Genomic DNA, 5,723 nt, shown 5'->3' on the forward strand with positions numbered 1-5,723 from the left:
TGGGAGGCAAAAATATATATTTTTTAAATTTTCACATGCATTAAGAAATTTTACTCTACAAGGTTTGTACATATTTTTATGTTCCAAGAAAAGTAGGGAAGGGTAATATCACCTCAGTTGCTCTCACACAAAGGTCCTGAGTGACAGGAACTTTAGGGACACAGGCACAGGGCCATATCCCTGGTGCCCACACAAGGCAGGGGCATCTGGATCCTGGGAAGCTCCAGGAAAGGTGAAGGTACCCTCTAGAAGACACCTTGCTAAGGATCAGAAAGGGGCCAAGAAAGTCATGAGATTACAGCAGGTCTTAAACTAAGGGCAAGTTCAAGTGGAGGGCACAAAGGTTCAAGGAGCAAGCTGAGATGAGAAAGTGGTAGAGACTGATGGAAGGAGAAGGTAAAAAGCTCCAGGGAAATTAGGGGAGGCACATCAGGGCTCTCCACTCCTCCTCAGCATTGAACTTTGTAGTGGTCATGCTGGTGGGGCTCTGTGAGCTCTAGAATGTTCAGCACTCTCTGGGGACTCTACCCATTCAAGGCCAGCAGGACTCCCTCCCCCAGCTCTGACAACCAGCAATGTCTCCAGACTTTGCCAAATGCTTTTCCCAATGAAAAAACTGCCCCTGGCAGAAGCATTAATCTACACTAATCTATAAAAGCAAATCACCACTAAAATCCATCACCTTTTGGTAGAAGAATTACAAGTGTGAGGGGGTAAAATGGAGGTCTTCAATATCTACTGAAATGACTTTTATTTAATCAGCAATTTGATGTCCCAGAAGGCATGTTTAGAGGTGATGCCACATGGCTGCCTATACCTCACAGCAGAAAGGGTATGGGTTTTCCAAGGGTCTGTAACCATGAACTGGAAATGTCTGTAACTGTGAAAGGGAATGACACCCACTGGGTTACTTTAAAAAGTGGGATGTAGGGAATTCTGTAGATATTGGGAGAAAAAATACACAACGTAAACCCAAACCCCATTCTGATTCTCTCACCATCTTAGGGCCATCTTGGCTATCTATGAATGGTAGCATAGGGATTTTTGTATATTTTCAAAATTGTATACTGTTGGATCATTTTAAAAATATGAACAAATCCCAAACTGGACCAAGTAACTGGACACTGCTGGAGTCTCACTTTTGGCCGGGAGAGCTGACAACATCCCGTTCCCCCTGGCCTGGACACTGTCTGGCTCAGGGGCCTAAATGCTCTGTTATTATGGAGAAAGAAGATGTTTTGAACATTCTCAACATTCACCTATCCACCTCTTACACCCGTCAACCTCTCAAACCTCTTGCCCACTCATGGATTTCATTCTTAATTTACTGAGCTCTATTTATGTCCCTCATCCATTCCAATATGTGGTGGGTCCAGGTGGTGGCTTCTGCCCATGATTTTGTAAAAAAAAAAAAAAAGACTCTCAAAATGACTTTCCCTGACACCTCCTTAAACTGACCTCTACCTGCAGCCCCATGATCATACCAGCAGCATTTGGACACTTTTTCAGTAGTCAGATGCTTTCCATCTCTCATTAGGAAATGTGACTCTCTCCACCCTGCATAAAGATTTCCCAGTAGAATGAACACAGAGATGCTGCCTGTGTGTTCCCAAAGAAAATGGTTTCTATAAGAACATATGAAAGCTGCAATTATAGAAAAGATCACTTAAAACATACATTATGTAGATGATTCTCACCATTCCTTTAAGAGATACATTGTAAAACATGACATTAATAATTATTCTAGAAGAATAAAGCATGTATACTGTTTTCTTAATTTTTAATAACGTGGTTCCTCCCATGTGCCCAGGCTGGGCCTCTGAACAAAATTCTCCATCTTCAGTGGCAATGCCTGAGAGGATGACATGGAGTTAGGCCTGATATGCAGCCATTCCTGTCTACCCTGACCCTGCTGCAGGACAGTGCCAGCCCAGGGCCCAAATCTCCTGCTGAAGAGCTGAGAGAGAAAATGGAATATCCAAAGCCTCTAACCTTTTTCCATTCAACTGCAATGGGTGCCAGTACAGTCCATTTGCACCTGAGGACACCCACCTGCTGGTCTTTGGCTTCTAAGAGTCAGACCTCACTGGCTTCTCTGGGTCCCAGCTGCTTTCATTCTGCTGAGCCCTGCTCTTTCCCATGGGGGTCACTCCCCTGCCAGGCATGTCCTCCAGCTCCAGCTGACAGGTCAGCCAACCCAGAACCAAGAGAATGAACAAAGATTTCAATATCTAGTATGTCCAGCAGAGATGCAACTTGTACAAAAAATAAAGAAGTAGAGATGCACACAGCTCCCCTGACAACATTGTGTCCCAAAACAATGTCTTCTGTGACCCTCATGAAGGAGCTCACTGTCCCTCACCACATGGGCAAGTGCTTCCAGGGTCTCTCAATTCCTCAACGGGAGGCAACACACATTTTAACACAGTACCTCAGCAAAGGAAGTGGTGACAATTTACCTACTTTGATAAAGTTCCTGAAAAGATCCCTACACAGCAAAATTTCCTGCTGAAAGAACACAGAAAAGACTTTTCTGTGTTCACAACACAGAAATGGACCTCCTTGCTTTTCAAAAAAGTACCCTTGAAATAGCCAAAACAATTTTGCCAAAACAAATTGTAGAACTTGAACTTTCTTATTTGAAATCTCACAAAACATTACAACTATTAAAAACAGAAGCTGCTGGCATAAGAATACAAATAGGGACCAAAGGGATAGAATCAAGAGTCCAGAAATAAATCCTCACCCTTATAGTTCATTGCTCTTGCATAAGGGTGTCAAGATAATTTAATGGAGGAACAATCATCCTCTTAAATAACGGTGCGGAAACAACTAGATAACCACACGCAAAACAATAAACTTAGAGAACTATGCTTCCAACCATATCAAACAATTATCTAAAAATAGATCAGTGAGTTAATTATAAGATCTATAACCATAAAAACATATTAGAAAGAGACATAGGAGGTGCTTCCTGTGGCCGACATCATCTGGAGATTTGCTTTCCTTTTCTCCAAAAGGGGAGGAAGTTGAATCTGAGTGGCCCACGAAGGGAAGAGGGGAAGCCCAGGGGTACAGGAGGCCTCTGGGTGAATGCAGAGGCTAACATGGGGTTCGGAGCAACCTTGACCGTTGGCCTGACCATCTTTGTGCTGTCTGTCATCACTATCATCACCTGCTTCACCTGCTCCTGCTGCTGCCTATACAAGACCTGCCACTGACCACGTCCGGTTGTCACCACCATCACATCCACCACTGTGGTGCACACCCCTTATCCTCAGCCTGCAAGTGTGCCGCCCAGCTACCCTGGAGCAAGCTACCAGGGCTACCACACCATGCTGCCTCAGCCAGGGATGCCAGCAGCACCCTACCCAATGCAGTACCCACCACCTTACCCGGCCCAGCCCATGGGCCTGCCAGCCTACCATGAGACCCTGGCTGGAGGAGCAACCGCACCCTACCCGGCCAGCCAGCCTCCTTACAACCCGGCCTACATGGATGCCCCGAAGGCGGCCCTCTGAGCATCCCCCGGCCTCTGTGGCTGCCACTTGGTTATGTTGTGTGTGAGTGGTGTTCAGGTACGGTTCCTTATGGCCCAGGTGTGCTGTGTGTGTGCTGCCTGTATATGTGGTTTCCTCTGATGCTGAGGAGGTGGGGAATGATCCTTGCCAGAGTGGGCTGGGACCAGACTTTGTTCTCTTCCTCACCTGAAATTATGCTTCCTAAAATCTCAAGCCAAACTCAAAGAATGGGGTGGTGGGGGCACCCTGTGAGGTGGCCCCTGAGAGGTGGGGGTTTCTCCAGGGCACATCTGGAGTTCTTCTCCAGCTTACCCTAGGGTGACCAAGTATGGCCTGTCACACCAGGATGGTGCAGCTTTCTGTATGATGCAGATGTGTCCTGGTTTCGGCAGCGTAGCCAGTTGCTGCTCGAGGTGATGCAGACAAAGCTTGGGATCTGACCAAGTTGGGCTTTGATCCTTTAGGCAGATGTCCCATTGCTCCCTGGAGCCTGTGTCATGCCTGTTGGGGGTCAGGTAGTCCCCTGATGCCAGAACACCTCAGGCAGAGCCCTACTCACCTGATAGCTGTCTGCCTGGACTGTCCCCTGTCCCTGCATCTTCCCTGGGACCACCCGGAGGGCCACATCCCCACAAAGCCTAGCTGCCCACAGGGAGCTCTGCTGCCCTTGCTGGCCCTGCCCTCCCCACAGGTGAGCAGGGCTCCTGTCCACCAGCACACTCAGGTCTCTTGCCTGCAGTGTTTTCATTTTATTTTAACCAAACATTTTGCCTGTTTTCTGTTTTAAAACATGATAGTTGATATGAGACTGAAATCCCAGGGTTGTGGAGGGAAATTGATTCAGAGGAGACGGACAACCTGGCAACTGTGAGTCCCTGCTTCCCCTGACACCAACCTCATGCAATATGCAACTCCTGTACCCCAGTCCAGAGTGTTCTGGCAGCAGGGACACCTGGGCCAAGGGGCCATCTGGACCAAAGGTGGAGTGTGGGGCCCTGGATGGTAGGTCTGGCCCAGACATGAATACTTCAGTGTTCCTCTTACCTCTATTACTGTTTCACCAGAGCTGTCTTAGCTTCGAATCTGTTGTGTTTCTGAGTCTATGGTCTGTACTCTTGTTTATAATAAATGCAATCGTTTGGAAAAACAAAATAAAGAGATATAAGGGTAAAACTTAATGACCTCAAATGTGCAATGCATTCTCAAGCATGACCCAAATGCATGAGACACAAAAAGGAAAAACAGATAAACTGGGCTAAAGATGCAAGCCTTTTGTGCATCAAAGGATATTATCAAGAAAATAAAAAGACCAAACACAGAATGAGACATAATAGTTGCAAATCACTCAGATAATGGTTTCATGCCCAGAATATATAAAGAACTGCTACAACTCAATAACAAAAAGACAAACCACCCAATTTATATAAATGGGCAAAGGACTCAAATAGACATTTCTTCAAAGAAAATATGGAAATCATAAAGAGGGACATGAAAAGAAACTCAACATCATTAGTCATTAGGAAAATACAAAGTCAAAGCTACAATGAGATCCCACACTATACCTACAAATATGGCTAACATTCTTTTAAAATGTTAAATAACAAGTGAAAGCCTTATGTAGAATTTGGAATCCTCATACATTGCTGGTGAGATTATAAAAATGTACAGCCACTAGGAGAAACAGTTGTGCTGTTCCTCAAGAAGCTAATCACAGAATTCTCATATGAAACAGCATCCATTCCTAGCTATATACCCAAAGAATTGAATCCAGGGACTCAAACAGGTACTTACATGGGAATGTTGATTGCAGCATTACTCACAAAAGAGAAATTGTGAAAACAATCCAAGTGCTCATCAATACATGAATAAACAAATGTGGTGATACATACGACAGAATGTTAATCTGCCATAAAGAGGAACAAAACTCTGACACACACTGGAACATTCATAGACCTTGAAAACATTATGATAAGTGAAATATACCAGAAGCAAAATGACGTATGTGTATGATTCCATTTATATGAAACATCAAGAATAGGTAAATTCATAGAGACAGAGAGTAGACTAGAGATTATCAAGGTCTAGGGTGGAAAAAATAGGGAGCTATTCAAAGACTTGGAATCAACCCAAATGTCCATCAGTGACAGACTGGATTAAGAAAATGTGGCACATATACACCATGGAATACTATGCAGCCATAAA

At 44.8% G+C, this 5,723-nt stretch overlaps 1 pseudogene across 1 annotated transcript; it reads left to right on the top strand.

The window, feature by feature from the left end:
• The first annotated feature begins 3,107 nt into the window (after positions 1-3,107).
• Positions 3,108-3,579, top strand: LOC105541630 (annotated as a pseudogene). The gene has a single exon (XR_001006360.1). The product of XR_001006360.1 is annotated as a protein shisa-5 pseudogene (transcript).
• Positions 3,580-5,723: the final 2,144 nt, after the last annotated feature.

This window comes from Mandrillus leucophaeus, unplaced genomic scaffold (genome assembly GCF_000951045.1).
Source record: "Mandrillus leucophaeus isolate KB7577 unplaced genomic scaffold, Mleu.le_1.0 Scaffold106, whole genome shotgun sequence".
NCBI classification, from domain to species: domain Eukaryota; kingdom Metazoa; phylum Chordata; class Mammalia; order Primates; family Cercopithecidae; genus Mandrillus; species Mandrillus leucophaeus.